Source organism: Triticum dicoccoides, chromosome 4B, assembly GCF_002162155.2.
Source record: "Triticum dicoccoides isolate Atlit2015 ecotype Zavitan chromosome 4B, WEW_v2.0, whole genome shotgun sequence".
In the NCBI taxonomy this organism is placed as follows: Eukaryota; Viridiplantae; Streptophyta; class Magnoliopsida; order Poales; family Poaceae; genus Triticum; species Triticum dicoccoides.
Window position 1 is genome coordinate 512,035,334 of NC_041387.1, and position 21,514 is coordinate 512,056,847.

Genomic DNA, 21,514 nt, shown 5'->3' on the forward strand with positions numbered 1-21,514 from the left:
ATAAGTATTACGATGGGTGAACAAATTACTGTTGAGCAATTGATAGAAAAGTGCATAGTTATGAGAATATCTAGGCATGATCATGTATATAGGCATCACGTCCGCAACAAGTAGATCGAAACGATTCTGCATCTACTACTATTACTCCAGACATCGACCGACTCGTGCTTGCATCTAGAGTATTAAGTTCATAAGAATAGAGTAACGCATTAAGAAAGATGACATGATGTAGAGGGATAAACTCAAGCAATATTATATAAACCCCATCTTTTTATCCTTGATGGCAAGTTGGCAACAATACAATACGTGCCTTGCTGCCCCTACTGCCACTGGGAAAGGACACCGCAAGATTGAACCCAAAGCTAAGCACTTCTCCCATTGCAAGAAAGATCAATCTAGTAGGCCAAACCAAACTGATAATTCGAAGAGACTTGCAAAGATAACCAATCATACATAAAAGAATTCAGAGGAGATCCAAATATTTTTCATAGATAAACTTGATCATAAACCCACAATTAATCAGATCTCGACAAACACACCGCAAAAAGAGTTACATCGAATAGATCTCCAAGAAGATTGAGGAGAACTTTGTATTGATATTCAAAGAGAGAGAAGAAGCCATCTAGCTAATAACTATAGACCCGAAGGTCTGTGGTAAACTACTCACAACTCATCGAAGAGGCCTTGGAGATGATGTAGAGGCCCTCCGTGGTCGATTCCCCCTCCGGTGGAGCACCGGCGAAGTCTCCAAGATGGGATCTCACGGATAAAGAAGGTTGCGGCGGTGGAAATAGTTTTCCGTGGTGCTCCTGGATGTTCTCGGGGTACGTGGATATATATAGGAGGAGGAAGTAGGTCGGTTGAGCCACGAGAGGCCCACGAGGGTGGGGGCGCGCCCACACCCCTAGGGCGCGCCCTCCTACCTCGCGGTTTCCTCGTCTGCTGCTTGACGTCCACTCCAAGTCTCATGGATGCGTTTGTTCCAAAAAGATCGCTCCCAAAGGTTTCATTCCGTTTGGACTCCGTTTGATATTCATTTTCTTCGAAACACTGAAATAGGCAAAAAAAAAATAGCAATTCGGGTTGGGCCTCCGGTTAGTAGGTTAGTCCCAAAAATGAGATAAAAGTGTAAAGTAAAGCCCATAAACATCCAAAACGGGTAATATAATAGCATGGAACAATCAAAAATTATAGATACGTTGGAGACGTATCAACGGCGTGGTGGTGGAGCTTGCAGTTCTCCGGCAGGGCTTCGCCAAGCACTACGGAGGAGGAGGAGGTGTTGGGGAGGGAGAGGGTTGCGCCAGGGGAAGGGTGCGGCAGCCCTCCCACCTCCCCTTTATTTATAGGGGCAAGGGAGAGGGGGGCCGGCCCCCTCCAGATGGATCTAGAGGGGGAGGCGGCCAAGGGGGGAGGCTTGCCCCCCAAGCCAGGGGGGCTTTAGGGTCCCCCCCCCAACCCTAGGCACATGGGCCCTAGGGAGGTTGGCGCCCAGCCCACCTAGGGGCTGGTTCCCCTCCATATTCAGCCCATAGGGCCCATCGGGGCAGGTGGACCCTCCCGGTGGACCCCCGGAACCCTTTCGGTGGTCCCGGTACAATATCGATAAACCCCCGAACATTTCCTGCGACCGAATAAGGACTTCCCATATATAAATCTTTATCTCCAGACCATTCGGGAACTCCTCGTGACGTCCGGGATCTCATCCGGGACTCCGAACAACATTCGTAACCGCATACTAATTCCCATAACAACTCTAGCGTCACCAAACCTTAAGTGTGTAGACCCTACGGGTTCGGGAATCATGCAGACATGACCGAGACATCTCTCCGGCCAATAACCAACAGCGGGATCTAGATACCCATGTTGGTTCCCACATGTTCCATGATGATCTCATTGGATGAACCACGATGTCGGGGATTCAATCAATCCCGTATACAATTCCCTTTGTCAACCGATATGTTACTTGCCCGAGATTCGGTCGTCGGTATCCCAATACCTCGTTCAATCTCGTTACCGGAAAATATCTTTACTCGTTACGTAATGCATGATCCCGTGACTAACTCCTTAGTCACATTGAGCTCATTATAATGATGCATTACCGAGTGGGCCCAGAGATACCTCTCCGTCATATGGAGTGGCAAATCCCAGTCTCGATTTGTGCCAACCGAACAAACACTTTCAGAGATACCTGTAGTGTACCTTTATAGCCACCCAGTTACATTGTGACGTTTGGTACACCCAAAGCATTCCTACGGTATTTGGGAGTTGCACAATCTCATGGTCTAAGGAAATGACACTTGACATTAGAAAAGCTCTTAGCAAACAAACTACACGATCTTGTGTTATGCTTAGGATTGGGTCTTGTCCATCACATCATTCTCCTAATGATGTGATCCCGTTATCAATGACATCCAATGTCCATGGTCAGGAAACCATGACCATCTATTGATCAACGAGCTAGTCAACTAGAGGCTCACTAGGGACATGTGTTGGTCTATGTATTCACACATGTATTATGGTTTTTGGTTAATACAATTATAGCATGAACAATAGACAATTATCATGAACAAGGAAATATAATAATAACCATTTTATTATTGCCTCTAGGGCATATTTCCAACAGTCTCCCACTTGCACTAGAGTTAATAATCTAGTTACATTGTGATGAATCAAACACCCATAGAGTTCTGGTGTTGATTATGTTTTGCTCGTGGAAGAGGTTTAGTCAACGGATCTGCGACATTCAGATCCGTATGCACTTTACAAATATCTATGTCTCCATCTTGAACATTTTTCACGAATGGAGTTGAAGCGACGCTTGATATGCCTGGTCTTCTTGTGAAACATGGGCTCCTTGGCAAGGGCAATAGCTCCAGTGTTGTCACAAAAGAGAGTCATCAGGCCCCGACGCATTGGGAATAACTCCTAGGTCGGTAATGAACTCCTTCATCCAGATTGCTTCATGTGTTGTCTCCGAGGCTGCTGTATTCTGCTTCACATGTAGATCCCTCCACGACGTTTGCTTGCAACTACACCAGCTGACTGCCCCACCATTCAAAATATACACGTATCCGGTTTGTGACTTGGAGTCATCCAGATTTGTGTCGAAGCTAGCATCGACGTAACCCTTTACGACGAGCTCTTCATCACCTCCATAAACGAGAACATATCCTTAGTCCTTTTCAGGTACTTCAGGATATTCTTGACCGCTGTCCAGTGTTCCATGCCGGGATTACTTTGGTACCTTCCCACCAAACTTACGGCAAGGTTTACATCAGGTCTGGTACACAACATGGCATACATAATAGACCCTATGGCTGAGGCATAGGGGATGACACTCATCTTTTCTCTATCTTCTGCCGAGGTCGGGTATTGAGCCGTGCTCAATTTCACACCTAGCAATACAGGCAAGAACCCCTTCTTGGACTGATCCATATTGAATTTCTTCAATATCTTATCAAGGTATGTGCTTTGTGAAAGACCGATGAGGTATCTCGATCTATCTCTATAGATCTTGATGCCTAGTATGTAAGCAGCTTCTCCAAGGTCCTTCATTGAAAAACACTTATTCAGGTAGGCCTTTATGCTTTCCAAAAGTTCTATATCATTTCCCATCAATAGTATATCATCCACATATAATATGAGAAATGCTACAGAGCGCCCACTCACTTTCTTGTAAACGCAGGCTTCTCCATAAGTCTGCATAAACCCAAACGCTTTGATCATTTCATCAAAGCGAATGTTCCAACTCTAAGATGCTTGCACCAGCCCATAGATGGAGCGCTGGAGCTTGCACACCTTGTTAGCATTCTTAGGATCGACAAAACCTTCCGGCTGCATCATATACAATTCTTCCTTAAGGTAGCCATTAAGGAATGTTGTTTTGACGTCCATTTGCCATATCTCATAATCATAGAATGCGGCAACTGCTAACATGATTCGAACGGACTTCAGCTTCGCTATGGGTGAGAATGTCTCATCGTCGTCAACCGCTTGAACTTGTCTATAACCCTTAGATACAAGCCGAGCTTTATAGATGGTCACATTACCATCCGCGTCAGTCTTCTTCTTAAAGATCCATTTATTTTCTATGGCTCGCCGATCATCGGGCAAGTCTGTCAATGTCCATACTTTGTTTTCATACATGGATCCTATCTCGGATTTCATGGCTTCAAGCCATTTGTTGGAATCTAGGTCCGTCATCGCTTCTTCATAGTTCGAAGGTTCACTGTTGTCTAACAACATGATTTCCAAGATAGGGTTGCCATACCATTCTGGTGCGAAACATGTCCTTGTGGACCTACGAAGTTCAGTAGCAACTTGATCCGAAGTTCCTTGATCATCATCATTAACTTCCTCTCTAGTCGGTGCAGGCACCACAGAAACATCTTCCTGAGCTGCGCTACTTTCCGGTTCAAGAGGCAGTACTTCATCAAGTTCTACTTTCCTCCCACTTACTTCTTTCGAGAGAAACTCTTTCTCCAGAAAGGACCCATTCTTGGCAACAAAGATCTTGCCTTCGGATCTGAGGTAGAAGGTATACCCTATGGTTTCCTTAGGGTATCCTATGAAGACGCATTTTTCCGACTTGGGTTCGAGCTTTTCAGGTTGAAATTTCTTGACATAAGTGTTGCATCCCCAAATTTTTAGAAACAACAACTTAGGTTTTTTCCCAAACCATAATTCATACGGTGTCATCTCAACGGATTTAGATAGTGCCCTATTTAAAGTGAATGTGGCTGTCTCTAAAGCATAACCCCAAAATTATAGCGGCAAATCGGTAAGAGACATCATAGATTGCACCATATCCAATAGAGTGCGATTACGACGTTCAGACACACCATTACGCTAAGGTGTTCCAGGCGGCGTGAGTTGTGAAACAATTCCACATTTCCTTAAGTGCGTACCAAACTCGTGACTTAAATATCCTCCAGGATTTGATCGTAAGAACTTTATTTTCCTGTCATATTGATTCTCCACCTCACTCTGAAATTCCTTGAACTTTTCGAAGGTCTCAGACTTGTGTTTCATTAAGTAGACATACCCATATCTACTTAAGCCATCAGTGAGGGTGAGAACATAACGATAGCCATCGCGAGCCTCAACGCTCATTGGACCGCACACATCAGTATGTATTATTTCCAACAAGTTGGTTGCTCGCTCCATTGTTCCGGAGAACGGAGTCTTGGTCATCTTGCCCATGTGGCATGGTTCGCATGTGTCAAATGATTCACAATCAAGAGACTCCAAAAGTCCATCTGCATGGAGCTTCTTCATGCGTTTGACACCAATGTGACCAAGGTAGCAGTGCCACAAGTATGCGGGACTATCATTATTAACCTTACATATTTTGGTATTCACACTATGAATATGTGTAACATCACGTTCGAGATTCAATAAGAATAAACCATTGACCAGCGGAGCATGACCATAAAACATATCTCTCATATAAATAGAACAACCATTATTCTCAGTTTTAAATGAGTAGCCATCTCGCATTAAACGAGATCAAGGTACAACGTTCATGCTCAAAGCTAGCACTAAATAACAATTATTGAGGTTTAAAACTAATCCCGTAGGTAAATATAGAGGTAGCATGCTGACGGTGATCACATCGACCTTCGAACCATTCCCGACGCGCATCATCACCTCGTCCTTCGCCAGTCTCCGCTTATTCCGCAGCTCCTGTTTTGAGTTACAAATATGAGCAACCGCACCAGTATCAAATACCCAAGAGCTACTACGAGTACTGGTAAGGTACACATCAATAACATGTATATCACATATACCTTTGGTGTTGCCGGCCTTCTTGTCCGCTAAGTACTTGGGGGCAATTCCGCTTCCAGTGACCATTTCCCTTGCAATAAAAGCACTGAGTCTCGGGCTTGGGTCCATTGTTTGGCTTCTTCCCGGCAACTGATTTACCGGGCGCGGCAACTCCCTTGCTGTTCTTCTTGAAGTTCTTTTTACCCTTGCCTTTCTTGAAACTAGTGGTCTTATTCACCATCAACACTTGATGTTCCTTTTTGATTTCCACCTCTGCTGATTTCAGCATTGAATGTAACTCAAGAATGAACTTCTCCATCCCATGCATATTGTAGTTCATCACAAAGCTTTTGTAGCTAGGTGGGAGCAACTGGAGGATCCTGTCAATGACCGAGTCATTTGGGAGATTAACTCCCAACTGAGACAAACAGCTGTGTAACCTGGATATAGTGAGTATATGCTCACTGACAGAACTGTTTTCCTCCATCTTACAACTGTAGAACTTGTTGGAGACTTCATATCTCTCGACCCGAGCATGAGCTTGGAAAACCATTTTCAGCTCTTGGAACATCTCATATGCTCGGTGCTGCTCAAAACGCTTTTGGAGCCCTGGTTCTAAACTATAAAGCATGCCGCACTGAACCAGGGAGTAATCATCACTACGTGACTGCCAGACATTCATAACGTCTTGAGTTGCTGGGAAAATGGGTGCTTCACCTAGCGGTGCTTCTAGGACATATGCTTTCCTGGCAGCTATGAGGATGATCCTCAAGTTCCGGACCCAGTCCGTATAGTTGCTACCATCGTCTTTCAGCTTGGTTTTCTCTAGAAACGCGTTAAAGTTGAGGGCAACATTAGCGTGGGCCATTTGATCTACAAGACATATTGCAAAGATATTTTAGACTATGTTCATGATAATTAAGTTCATCTAATCAAATTATTTAATGAACTCCCACTCAGATAGACATCCATCTAGTCATCTAAGTGATACATGATCCGAGTCAACTAGGTCTTGTTCGATCATCACGTGAGACGGACTAGTCATCATCGGTGAACATCTTCATGTTGATCATATCTACTATACGACTCATGTTCGACCTTTCGGTCTCTTGTGTTCCGAGGCCATGTCTGTATATGCTAGGCTCGTCAAATCAACCTAAGTATTTTGCATGTGTAAATCTGGCTTACACCTGTTGTATGCGAATGTTAGAATCTATCACACCTGATCATCACGTGGTGCTTCGAAACAACGAACTTTAGCAACGGTGCATAGTTAGGGGGAACACTTTCTTGAAATTTTTAATGAGGGATCATCTTATTTATGCTACCGTCGTTCTAAGCAAATAAGATGTAAACACGACAAGCATCACATGCAAATCATAAGGTGACATGATATGGCCAATATCATTTTGCGCCTTTGATCTTCATCTTTGAGGCGCGGTATGATCACCTTCGTCACCGGCATGACACCATGATCTCCATCATCATGATCTCCATCATCGTGTCTTCATGAAGTTGTCTCGCCAACTATTACTTCTACTACTATGGCTAATGGTTAGCAATAAAGTAAAGTAATTACATGGCGTTTTTCAATGACACGCAGGTCATACAATAAATTAAGACAACTCCTATGGCTCCTGCCAGTTGTCATACTCATCGACATGCAAGTCGTGATTCCTATTACAAGAACATGATCAATCTCATACATCACATATATCATTCATCACATTATTTTCGCCATATCACATCACATAGCATACCCTGCAAAAACAAGTTAGACGTCCTCTAATTGTTGTTGCATGTTTTACGTGGCTGCTATGGGTTTCTAGCAAGAACGTTTCTTACCTACGCAAAAGCCACAACGGTGATATGCCAATTGCTATTTACCCTTCATAAGGACCCTTTTCATCGAATCCGATCCGACTAAAGTGGGAGAGACAGACACCCGCTATCCACCTTATGCAACAAGTGCATGTCAGTCAGTGGGACCTGTCTCACATAAGTGTACGTGTAAGGTCAGTTCGGGCCGCTTCATCCCACAATACCACCAAAACAAGATAGGACTAGTAACGGTAAGCATATTGAACAAACCAACACCCACAACTACTTGTGTTCTACTCGTGCATAGAATCTACGCATAGACCTAGCTCTGATACCACTATTGAGGAACGTAGCAATAATTCAAAAAATTTCTACGTATCACCAAGATCAATCTAGGAGATTCTACCAACAAGAGATAGAGAATGTGCATCTTCATACCTTTGAAGATCGCTAAGCGGAAGCGTTACTGGAACGCAGATGAGGGAGTCGTACTCGCAGCGATTCAAATCGCGGAAGATTCGATCTAACACCGAACGGATGGCGCCACCGCGTTCAACACACATATATCCCGGGGACGTCTCCTCCTTCTTGGTCCAGCAAGGGGAGAGGGGAAGTTGAGGGAGAGCTCCGGTAGCACGACGGCGTGGTGGTGGAGCTTGAAGTTCTCCCGCGGGGCTTCGCCAAACACTACTACGGAGGAGGAGGTGTTGGGGAGGGAGAGGGCTGCGCTAGGGGAAGGGTGCGGCAGCCCTCCCACCTCCCCTCTATTTATAGGGGCAAGGGAGAGGGGGCCGGCCCCCTCCAGATGGATCTAGAGGGGGGGCAAGGGGGGAGGCTTGCCCTCCAAGCCAAGGGGGGCGTCCCCTTTAGGGTCCCCCCCAACCCTAGGTGCATGGGCCCTAGCCCCTAGGGGGGTTGGCGCCCGGCCCACCTAGGGGCTGGTTCCCCTCCATATTCAGCCCATAGGGCCCTCTGGGGCAGGTGGACCCTCCCGGTGGACCCCCGGAACCCTTTCGGTGTTCCCGGTACAATACCGATAAACCCCCGAACATTTCCGACGACCGAATAAAGACTTCCCATATATAAATCTTTATCTCCGGAACATTCCGGAACTCCTCGTGACGTCCGGGATCTCATCCGGGACTCCGAACAAAATTCGGTAACTGCATACTAATTCCCATAACAACTCTAGCGTCACCGAACCTTAAGTGTGTAGACCCTACGGGTTCAGGAATCATGCAGACATGACCGAGACATCTCTCCGGCCAATAACCAACAGTGGGATCTGGATACCCATGTTGGTTCCCACATGTTCCACGATGATCTCATCGGATGAACCACGATGTCGGGGATTCAATCAATCCCGTATACAATTCCCTTTGTCAACCGGTATGTTACTTGCCCGAGATTCGATCGCCGGTATCCCAATACCTCATTCAATCTCGTTACCGGCAAATATCTTTACTCGTTACGTAATGCATGTTCCCGTGACTAACTCCTTAGTCACATTGAGCTCATTATTATGATGCATTACCGAGTGGGCCCAGAGATACCTCTCCGTCATACGGAGTGACAAATCCCAATCTCGATTCGTGCCAACCCAACAAACACTTTCGGAGATACCTGTAGTGTACCTTTATAGCCACCCAGTTACGTTGTGACGTTTGGTACACTGAAAGCATTCCTACGATATCCGGGAGTTGCACGATCTCATGGTCTAAGGAAATGATACTTGACATTAGAAAAGCTCTTAGCAAATGAACTACACGATCTTGTGCTATGCTTAGGATTGGATCTTGTCCATCACATCATTCTCCTAATGATGTGATCCCGTTATCAATAACATCCAATGTCCATGGTCGGGAAACCATGACCATCTATTGATCAACAAGCTAGTCAACTAGAGGCTCACTAGGGACATGTTGTGGTATATGTATTCACACATGTATTACGGTTTCCGGTTAATACAATTATAGCATGAACAATAGACAATTATCATGAACAAGGAAATATAATAATAACCATTTTATTATTGCCTTAGGGCATATTTCCAACACTATAAGCATTGCTATTAAAATTGTTCCACAAGACAAAATTCACATCTAGGGATCACTATTTTGCTCAATCAAAGTAGACAAAGGCACATCATTAAGATAAATAGGAGCACTTTTACAAGCAACCAATTTCATAAGAGCATCGACCTTTTCACTCAAAGTACTATTTCTTCAACCGCGGTGCCTCAACGGCGAGCAGAGTGCGTGGAGGGACGCAAGCAGAGTGCGCTGCGGCCGCCTCAACGATGATCAAGTGCATGCATAATTATTGCATATAGTAGCTGAACATATATAGCAGGGAATACGTGTCCACAAGTCGGCGGATGCATATACCAGTTCGTACCTACCAACACAGATGCACATTGCAGAAATTAATCGCGTTATATATACACGTGTGCGGTACACGGGTACACATTCTAATTAAAAGAATCATGCGCGATGGTAATAACGAACTCGCACAATCATGTGCTGACATTGCCAATTGCGTTGCATTCTACGATGACCATGCCACATACGCATCCGAGAACGCGTGCCCACGGTACGCCATCCGGGAAATGTGTCACACTTCGAAAATCATAACCGTCAATAAATTTGAGCTTGTTACCCATCACATTCGAAATTACCATGCTATATTTAATTGCAAACCTGTTCAAACCTATCAAAACCTAAACGGTTTTCCACTTAGCAGCTTATTACTAGGTTATAAATACTACCTACTCAAAAATGACTACACATTCCTCCTCAATTCCTCATCAACAAACAAACAAGTCTTCATCATTCCTTGCGTCTGCCATGGCCCATGGGATGAGTTATTGGTCGAGAAATGACCACGGAGCGGCAAGCATGGAAGCGTAAGTGGCAGAGATGTCCCGCCTCACCGCGATAGCAGCCGAGAGGTCCCGCCGCGTCGTCGAAGTAGCACCGAGGTCCTTCCGTGCAGCCCAAACAACACTAAGGTCCCGCCATGCCGCCGAAGCAGCAGAGTGGTCTTGCCACGCCGTGGAAGTGGCACATATGTCCCACCATGCCGCGGAAGCAGCAGAGAGTCCTCCCGCACTGCGTCGGCCTGGAAAGATCTCTCACGAGAAGGCGAGGGCTCTCACAGGCGCATGTGTGCTATGCTCGGTAAGCTGATGGATGACATTTTCGACTGGGTGAAGCTGCAGGGGGATAGAAATGCCTCGTTGGATAACACGATAGGCGTCATCCGGGGACTAAGGGATGACATTGCAAGGCTCCGCACCGTGGGCGACCTGCTGAGGGCGAAGATCACCGGCAGGACGAAGCAACATGAGGAGACAACTACCGTGTTGAAGAAGAAGGCCGTCATGGTCAGGAAACTTATGGACGAGAATGCTAAGCTCCGCATCGAGCATGAAAGGCTGGTGGAGGAATCCGTGGATGCTCTCAACCTACGCATTGAGGACGTGAAAGAGATCATCGCCGCTCGCTGCGAGAATTCCTGCGCCATAGATTGAGACCTAGCCACACCATTAAAACAGGGGCTCGAGCGCCATTAATGGAGAAGTTGGAGTGAGGTGGGTGTTAGATGGAGGCCAAAGGGCTCGCCTCCTAGTGATCGGTCCGCTCACACACCTCCAGTCTACTCAAATACCTACCCGCACGGTGCCTCCTAGCCAGTATAAATGGGGATGCGTGGCGGCACATTGATCGTTAGTAGAACACCCAAGGTTTCAATAATACTTGTATTTCTGATTGTAACGTGGCAGCTCTTTGTTCGAAAATGACTTTATTGGTTGTTAATGTACGCACCTTCGCAAATCGAACAAAAAATACCACACCATGTTGGTGCCATGTCAAGGCAACATGCCAAGATTCATGATATGCAGTTGAGTTTTGGATTTACAATTGTCTTTATTACAAGTATACAACCTTGGTTCATCATTGTTTATTTAGTGCTTATGTAATTCTTGAACATATGTACCTGTGAATCAAATAATGCATTGCTTGTTGAACCTTATGGATATGAATAAAGTTATAGCCTACTTTCAAATTCAAATTCAGTATGATTTTAAATAGCAGTGACTAAATTAGGGTAAAAATACGCTATGCATGTCATTACGGCGCACACGGTATGTAGAAGCACAATGTGTGTTATATACCTCATAGTCCGACACGTTTCATAGAGAGAAATCTTGTGCGACCATGCACACAATTGCCATTTGCAAAGCGTGTGTGATATCAGGCAATATCACAAATGGTGCGAGCAAACTAACTATTTATGATAGTCGTCTTATCGTACATGCTTTACAATCATGAACTATTTCTGATGTCATACGCATCATAAATATTGCACCACAGAATAGTGTGTGCCATAGTTACCTCGTCTGACACTCGTATGACAATCAGACAGTTCGTAAACGCATCTGATGTACGTACGATGATTAACTTATCTTCTTAATTATTTAGTCGCATAAGGTTTGGAAAAAGTGAATGTGTGTGATTATCTCCTTATCATACACGATTTAAAATCGTGAACTGTTTGGGATGAGCGCGCATCATAAATGCTGTACCACAAAATACCGAGTGCGACGGTAATGCAAGCACATATGAGTAGCAAGGATAGAGCGTTTGGTATAATCGATATGTCACAAACAGTTGTCTGAAGACTCGCGTTTGGGATAGATGCAGACATCGCATACACTTAGTTATGCAAAACGTATGCATCACTACTCCCTATCACCGATGGTTTCTGGGTCATGTGGGAAGGCCCCCATATCACCCACACAGGCAAGACGATAAGTTAAAAATCCATCGCGGAAAGGGCAAAAAACCATTCGTATAGCAGCTCAATGTACCAGTACTTGTTTGATTGGTGATGAGTGCCTAGTATATTGCAATCATATCATTTTGCATGCTCCACCAAGATGTATGTGACATGGAATAGTAACCCATGAGCTGACATGGAATAGTAACCCATGAGCCTTATTGACTGTGCATTTGCATTCAGACGCAAATCTTTAATAATTCACAATTTTAGGGGGAGCTTTTGCTTATCACATACTTCTCAAAAGCGACGATGTATTTCATTGATTATATCATTTGTTGAAGCTTTGATCTATATGTTGTCATCAATTGCCAAAAAGGGAGATTGGAAGTGCAACTAATCCCGGGTGGTTTTGGTAATTAATAACAACATATAAGTTAATGATCTAATGCTCATCGATAATAGATTTCAGAGAAGATCAATGATCGACATGGCAAGGACTAGTGATCTTGGACCCCTCAAAATGCTAAGGACAAAGATTGGGAAAGCTCCAAGACTCTACATCTTTGGTTAAGTGACCCAAGATCACATCGAGTCCATAGGAACGCCAATACTATTAAAAGGGGGTGAGGTTTTGATCGTGGCTCAGTTGCTCAAGTGCTTAGTGGTATTGCTCTAAAATCCTCAACTAATTATCCACTTCACTTTCACCCAAAACCCCAAATTCCATCTCGGCCCCATCAAAGTTTTCCTATCCGGACCCACCAAGATGGCCCATACACTGCCACATGCCAAATCCTAATGTATCAGTACAGCCGAAATGGATCTGGGTCCCACCAAGATGGCCTGACCAAGTTTCTGTAGTGAAGTTACTTCATTTTGGAATTACCGAGTTGAAACGATTGGAACTACCGAAAAGAGGTCTTGCCCTAGCCATTGTAATTTAGTCACACCGAGTCATTCTGATCGGTTTCACCGAAAAGCCTAATGGTCAAGTATTTTGCACTAGTCGATCTCACCGAGATTTTCATGTCAGTGTCACTGAGATGGGTCAAAGACTTGTAATGGTTGGATTTTTGGTGGTGCCTATTTATACCCCTCCACCACCACCTACCCTCGAAGAGAGCCCTCAGAATGAAAACGCAACTTCCACTACTCATTTTTGATAAGAGAAACCACCAACTCATGTGTTGAGATCAAGAGATTCCAATCCAACCATTTGAACCTTGATTTCTAGCCTTTCCCAAGTTGCTTTCCATTCAATCCTCTCTTCTACCATAGCCAATTTTATGAGAGAGTGTTTGAGTGTTGGGGAGACTATCATTTGAAGCACAAGAGCAAGGAGTTCATCATCAACAACACTGTCTATTACCTTTTGGAGAGTGGTGTCTTCTAGATTGGTCAGGTGTCACTTGGGAGCCTCCAAGAGATTGTGGAGTTGAACCAAGGAGTTTGTAAGGGCAAAGGAGGTCGCCTACTTCATGAAGATCTACCTGAGTGAGGCTAGTCCTTCATGGGCGTAAGACATGATGGAATAGACAAGGTTGCTTTTTCTACGACCCTTCGTGGATGGAGCCCTCAGTCGACTCGCACAACCGTTACCCTCCGTGGGTTGAAGTCTCCACCGGCGTGTATGTACGATAGCACCACCTATCGGAACCATAAAAAAATCATCGTGTCTTCATTGCATTTGATTTCTCCGATCCCTCCTTTACGTTCATATGCAAAGTCTTTACTTTCCGCTGCTCAACTCTTAGACTTGCATGTGTAGGGTGTACTTGACTTGTAGAATTGCTAAAAATTGCCTACAACTAAACTTGGGAAAATGATAAGTTTTTATTTGGTCAAGTAGTCTAATCACCCCCCCTCTAGACATACTTTCGATACTACACTATGTATCATCATCCTTGAACCTTGCGAGAAGACCCGTGCAACACAAGATTCTGCAACCAGGCCCAAGCAGGTCATCATCTTCAACCATGGCATAATCATTGCCATGCTTCTCCTTCTTTCTTTCGCTCCGGCGTGGGCACACATGTGCATCCAATATGCGTGCACCAGCCTTCGCCATTTGTGGCTTTGAGTATCGTTATATGCGCCCCTTCCAGATGAAAGAGAACTAGAATCCGGTTCCGGCGTCGCGGCCAGGCCAACCGCCCGGGCAATGTAGGACATCTCTCCAGCAGCAGCACAAAGGAGGAAGAAGCACAACGGAAAATCATTCTTACAAGTGGGAAGAAGGATCTCCGTCTCCGCATAACCATCACCCATCTGAGGACCAAGCTGACCAGTGTCGGTCGACCTCCAGACACCATAACCGACGACCGCGATTAGATCCAGGGTTCCTTCACCCCATTGTCTCCTAGAAGAAGGCAAGAGCCGCGCGTGACCGTGATCAAAGCCCGGGGAAACTAATTCAAACGAACAACACTGCAACGTCCTCAGCAGCGAACCCATTCTAATCCTACCGAGAACCCACCAGATGCACAGATCCGAGGTTCCCCCTCCCTCTCGCCACCGGAGCGGCTGGTGGAGGGAGAGGGAACTAGTGGCGGTGCCGGCGGCACACAAAGGAACCCGCTCAGCCTCTTGTTCGCCTTGCTACCCTAACGGCTCGCCCCGATCTATTTTCCTACGACCTCTAACACGTGAAGCTGCTAGGAGTACTCCTTAGGTAGGAGAAATCATCATTTCATTGGCAAGTCAATAAGCACTCGTGATGGATAAACAGACTCAAGCGGTGTTTACTAGCCTTGTGCAATGGAACATTGGAGATGGAAGGAGCATTTTATTCTGGAAAGATAGGTGGCTCAATGGATCCACCGTGGCTGAGCTGGCGTCCATGGTTCGTGCACAGGTGCGCACACAAGTGGCCAACCAGAGGACGGTCTCGGAGGCTTTGCAGCTCCATCGTTGGGCCAATGATGTTTGTGGGGAGTTATCAGCCGATGGCATGGTGCAGATTGTTCGGTTATGGGAGATCATGATCAACATTCAGCTTGATCCGACACTTTCAGATGTTCCTACTTGGAAGTGGAACAATCTTGGGGTATACTCCTCGGCATCCACCTATGCGATGTTGTGGGAAGGGAGTATCGGTTTCGCCCCGGCAAAGGCGATCTGGAAGTGCTGGGCGCCTCTCTCGTGCAAGCTGTTCATGTGGCTAGCAACACATTATCGTCTCTGGACAGCTGATCGCAGATTCAGACATGGGCTACAGGAGGAGCGCTCACCATGCTTCATCTGTGCTCAAGATGAAGATACGGTGGACCACATCCTTGTCCAGTGCGTGTTCACTCGACAAGTGTGGCACATGTGTTTTCTTCAGGCCAGAGTGGATACCTCGCTGATCCCTACGTCGAGGGACACCCTGAAGGCCTGGTGGATGGCTTGTCGCGCTCGTATCCCTGCGGTACATAGGAAGGCGTTTGACTCGTTGATCATGTTGATCTCCTGGCAGCTTTGGAAGCTGAGGAATGGGATCGTGTTTGCCCCGCGGACCTCAATTGATACGGTGCAACACTTCACCTCGCAGATTTTCGAGATTTTACGCACTTGGATGTTGGCAGGAGGCCGAGGAGTCAGCATCTTCTGTGAGTAGTAGAGTTTAGGTTTAGGAGTGGAGTTGGGGGTCCCGGGCAACGGTCTGTCGTGTGCTAGGATATGCCTCCTTTTTGTAAGACTGCTTGTACATATTTCTGCCTTCTATAAAGCTAAGGTACGCGATTGCGTACTCTTTCAAAAAAAAGCCCTCATTCAAATGCAGTGTTTGTATTTAATCACATTAATAACAAAATTCCTGGTAAATCATGATGATTGCGTATAAAGTTTGATTTAAGACAAAGCTTATACACAGAGTACAACTAAGAAACACACTTTTCTTTTGAGTTTTTTTAGACATATTTTTTCTTTTGAGCTGGACTTAGGAAACACACATGGTTGGGCATAGGAGGCCATAATGGACTGGGCCACATCCGAAAACTATCGCCTGGCCCAAGAGTTATAGATGGGTTTATCTGAAACCCGGCTGTTAGGATATGCCCTAGAAGAGGTGTATAAATACCCGGCGCCGCATCCTCCTCCTCACCTGAGCCTGCGCCGCCGGAATCAACCTTCCGCCGAGCCTCGTCCAACCAGTCGAACACAGGGCGAAACTTTGTGTCATCATCGTTTCTGTTATTTGCCAATTTCATCGCGTTTCTAATTTATCCTTTTTCTAAGATTTGCGCTCTTTCGCCGCACTCTTCTCGTGTTCAAGATCGGATCGCCACCGAGCGGATCTGGAGCTTTTCGAAGAGGTGCTATATCACACAGAGGATCTATGGACATGTGGCTTCTCCCATTAGATTCTCGCATTTTCTCGTAGGTCAAACATCTTGCGTTTTGCGTACTTTCCAGTTTCCGATCTTATTCTCGAATCCCTGGTTTCCTGTTCGATCTTGTGCTCTAACCGATCCGTGGCTCGATGATGACTACTTTGCTTTAACCACACCGAATCCTAGGCCGGAGGAAGCGTGCTTTGCTCAGACCATCTGCGTTGTTGTGCTCTTCTCTCTCGGTGATTCCTCGCGAAGTCTATTCCTCTCGTTGAAGAATTGATTCTCTTCTTTGACGTGAGGTCGAGACGGAAGGATTTGTCCGGACCGGAGAGCATATAGCAAGGGGGAACGGGCAAGTCTGCTTTCGATGGTTCTTTACATGTGGAAAAACAGTGCCATTCACTGAGAGTCTAAATGGATCTGGTTTCTTCAGAACCGCGGATTTGCAATATTTTTCGAGTTCAGGTAGTATTAAGGCCTATTAATTCTTCTAGGCTTAACTTTTGGGCTGTAAAATGAGAGGCCATTTACGTAGAGAACAATATTGGCTTTCTTGCATCGGAGCATGCAAAATAATGCATGCGTTAGAGAAAATCTAGCATTCGCCAAGCAACAGCTGTAGCTATTTGTTGAACAATTAAAATTGCAACTAAATAGTTTTCTGTTGAGTAACAACTGCCGATAAACTAAATCTTTGAATTGTTTTATTGTTAAAGTTGTAGATTATGAAAAAGCTGTTGCTTCCAGCTTGTGGAAAAGCTGGAAATTATTTTGTTGGAACAACCTTTTAACTTAAGCAGTGATCTGTGCGTAAGTGCATTAGTAGGCAATTGAACGACCAACTTGCAAAGGAAAATTATGACAATATAGATGGTAGACTATTCATAGTTAACACTTGCGATTCAACGACTAGACAAAACATTGACAATATAATATTGTTCTAAAAGACACGAATCATACTCACTCTGTCCCAAAGCTGTCTGTGTTTTGAGGCAATTTCTTCGTTTGGGAGATGGATATAACAGAGATCTCTTTCATTTGTTTTTAGTGAATTGGATTTCGATGGCTGGTGATGATTCAGGTCCGAAAGGATCTTAGCGGATTTCGGTGAGGCGGACTTGTCTGCCGTTGATCGATTCATGTTGTTACACATTCTGAAGCCCGCTCCTTCCATTATCTTCTGCTGATTTCGTTCTTGTTTTCATTTATTATCCTGGTAGTTCTAGTGATGTGATGATGATTCATAGAGGTTTTTGGCAGTGGTGTTATCTGTCACCATGAGCCTTCTAACCAAAAACGATTTCTCTTTCCACTGAGCATTGCTTAATTTTGTGTTCATCTTTTCTTTTTGCTGTTGGTGAAGAACTCAGACCAGGAAGTGCCGTATGGCACTCTAAATAGCAGCTGCTCTGCCGCTGTAAGTGGTCCATCCCTGTATCATAACCTCTGGTTTTTTCTGGGGTGGAAATCCCATTTGCAACCGCTTTTTTCAGCCGTGTGAATTATTTGAAACGGGTGTCTGAGGGCAATCCTCTCTGCTGTTTTCTTGGCCCTGATGCCACGTCTCTGGTTGCCACAAGCCTTCAACGGAGATGCTACATTGTGCTGATAGAGATTTTCACATTCGATAAGAACCCGTGGTTGTGATTCAGGCGGTACACAGGGCTGTTTTGTGTGATTACATTTCTTGCTTGACGTGAGTATTCAGTGTTGCTGATTTTAAATTGAGGAAAATAATGGCAATGATGATTGAACAAAGGCTTGTTTCTCAAAACATTCACAGATGCCGCATAAGAGCTTTCGCCCTGCCAGGCTTGAGAGCTAATGCTGCTAATTCCTTCCTTGGATGTCTGAGTCATGTTGATTTGCCCAGTTTTTATCTTTTTTTGGGTGCCTCTTATCTTTGTCCTCATATAGGACAATTCACCAATTGCTGCAGATAATAAATAAATACAATGTCTTGGGCCATCATTTGCCAGAATGAGAGGTGTGCACAGAGCTGTGTTAGTATATTTTGAACATGGCATAGGACATTTTTCATCATCTTAGGAACATCGGGTGCTGAAAGCTTCTTGAAAAATGCTATACTTTGCTTGCCAGTCTTTTTCTCAAAACCATCCAGATTATCAGAATTTTAAGATGATCTCTGACAATACATATACTATAAAATGGAATGTTATTTCTTTGCCACAAAGCAAAAGAGGTCTCGAGAATGTTGGGTTTGAACGAAATTATCACTGAGGCCTGTGATATTGATCCGTGTGGGTGAGTTCTTACTATGGCAGATGAGGATTTGACCTCATTGTTAAAAAGGGGTTGGACCCGTGGTTTTGTAAAACTTAGTCTGTGTTTGATAGCAAAGGGCACGTGCAGCTAGCCGCCTTATCGTTAGCAGGGTAAACACGCCTAGCTGGCTTATTTACAATTTTTGGTGCATTATTCCCGTCAGCCCTTACCTTACCATATGCGTGCATAAGAGTGCATAAGAACTCACCCGCGCGGGGACAAGTTCATGCATGCTAAAGGTCCGAGGCAAGGGGACTCGATCTCCCCTTTACTCTTCGTTATTGCCTTGGACGCCCTTACGAATATCATTACGAAGGCACATGAGGCTGGAGTGGTGAGTACTATCAATGGATGTAGCCTAGTTCAGTGTTTGTCCTTGTATGGACAATGTGGTTCTTTTCATCAAACCTACATGGCTGGATCTCTTGTTTGTCAAAGAATCGCTTACCATCTTCGGAGTGGCATTTGGGCTTAAAGTGAATTTTGCCAAATTTGCGGCTATCTTGATTTGGGTGGAGCCTGAGGATGAGGAGATTGTTAAGTTGGCGCTGCCTTGGAAGATTGCCACCTTCCCATGCAAATATTTGGGCTAAGCATTTGGTAGCTAGAAAGATTTGAGTGGTAGCTCGTGGTGGACACTGCCCTTCACATCTTGCTGGGATGGCAAAGGGGGCTTCGTGACTAGACCCGGTAGGTTGGTTTTTGTCAACCAAGTCATCAGAGCGCGGGCCACTCACCACCTCAGGCGCCAAAATGGACACTTGAAAGAGTGAGCAAAGGTTGCCGGGCTTTCTTTTGGGCCGGGACTGAGGAAGTGAAGGGGGGCAAATGTGTGGGCAAGAGTACATAGGCCAAAGCACATGGGAGGACTTGGTGTCATTGACCTATATTAGCATGGCATTGCCCTCGAATTAAGATGGGAATGGCTTAGACGCATGGATGCTTCCCGGCCTTGGCAAGGTCTTAGCTTGACTGCGGACAAAAAGGTTGACTAAGCTTTCGGAAGCTTGGTAAAATGGAAGGTTGGAGCGGGAGACAAGATTCTATTTTGAAAAGATAGGTGGCTACATGGCACAACCATTGCGGAAATCGCCCCTCTAGTTGCGGTGTCAGTTCGTACGCAAGTTGCAAACAGGAGGCTGGTTTGACATGCTTTGTGTGTTCTCGAGGCAAGTGTGATTCAGTTGCATCACTAGGATGGGTTGGTGCAATGGTGGTCGGAAGCCAGAAAACGAATACGTAAGCGATCTCGAAAAGGATTTGGCACTTTCGTAATGCTTATCTGTTGGACGATATGCAAGCATATGCACGCGGGAGTGTTTGGATTGAGCCAGATCAAGAACGAGCATGATACGATGGACATGATCTTCGACGATCTAAGGACTTGGGCCACGGCAGGAGCGTTTGGAAATCAACGTAGTCAGAGCAGTAGAGTAGTGTGAGAGTGGAGTGGAGGCTTGGTGAGGGTCGGCTTGTGGCCCTTAACTGACAAAATTAAGGTACGTTATTGGCGTATCCTTGAATTCTTTTTGCATAAGAACAAGAGAATGCAAAAACTGAACAACAAGGTATGTACGTACCCAGCCTAGCACACGGAGGCAGTGGCCGACGGCCGGCGTGGAGAGGGAGGATGAAGGGACTGACCTTTTTTATCCTCATTGTCACCTCCTTCGTTTCTTCATGGCCAATGGAGAATCTATAGCGGCGGCGGCAGATGCGATGGCGTGGCGAACTTGTTGTGCATAGCTAGCGACTGGCTTGTTTCTTTCCCTTGCTCTCTTTTTAAAAAAGAGGTCTAGGATTCTTTTTTTATGCAGAGAAATTACTACAGTTTTGAGAATACTCTAGTTTTAATAACACAATATTTAGTGCTAGCCAAACAGATCACAGCAAATAAAACTATGGCATCTGAAAAAACTATAGTATTCTCAGAATACTTAGAAAATACTTTGCTATCAAACATGGTATTAATGTTTGTGGGTGGTCGTCAGGTATGGAGGTAAATTCATTGCTAGGGTAGGACGTGGCACTTCTATATGGTTTGTCCCTGGCGCAAAGAATAGGGTATTAGAGCATCTCCAACAGACGCGTCAAATAAAGTGCGCACAAGAAAGGATGCCAATATAGTGTTTTTGTGTGGTTTGACCGATAAATATCTTCGTAGAATATGTAGGAGCCAATATGAGCATCCAGGTTTCGCTATTAGTTATTGATTGGAGATGTGTCTCGATCATGTCTATATAGTTCTCGAACCCGTAGGGTCCACACGCTTAACGTTCGATGACGATTTGTATTATGAGTTATGTGTTTTTGATGACCAAAGTTTGTTTAGAGTCTTGGATGAGATCACGAACATGACGAGGAGTCTCGAAATGGTCAAGACATAAGGAGTGATATATTAAAAGGTAGTAATCGGGCACCGGAAGGGCTCCGGAGTGTATCGGGTACAAACCGAAGTACCGGAAGGGTTACCGGAACCCCCCAGTGGAAGATATGGGCCATGGGAGGGAGGCTAACCAGCCCACAAGGGGCTGGTG

The 21,514-nt window shown here is 45.2% G+C and overlaps 1 long non-coding RNA gene, 4 other non-coding genes and 1 pseudogene across 5 annotated transcripts; all 6 read left to right on the forward strand.

The window, feature by feature from the left end:
* Positions 1-16,475: 16,475 nt before the first annotated feature.
* LOC119291169 lies at positions 16,476-18,672 on the forward strand. The gene is made up of 2 exons (XR_005142247.1): positions 16,476-16,734; positions 17,740-18,672. It is a non-coding gene; the product is annotated as an uncharacterized LOC119291169 (long non-coding RNA).
* On the forward strand, positions 17,755-17,854 carry LOC119296555. The gene has a single exon (XR_005145287.1). It is a non-coding gene; the product is annotated as a small nucleolar RNA R11/Z151 (small nucleolar RNA).
* Positions 17,919-18,012, forward strand: LOC119296557. Its single transcript, XR_005145289.1, has one exon. It is a non-coding gene; the product is annotated as a small nucleolar RNA Z152/R70/R12 (small nucleolar RNA).
* Positions 18,040-18,220, forward strand: LOC119296552. Its single transcript, XR_005145284.1, has one exon. It is a non-coding gene; the product is annotated as a small nucleolar RNA Z112 (small nucleolar RNA).
* Positions 18,240-18,377, forward strand: LOC119296593 (annotated as a pseudogene).
* LOC119296626 lies at positions 18,429-18,549 on the forward strand. The gene has a single exon (XR_005145348.1). It is a non-coding gene; the product is annotated as a small nucleolar RNA SNORD14 (small nucleolar RNA).
* Positions 18,673-21,514: the final 2,842 nt, after the last annotated feature.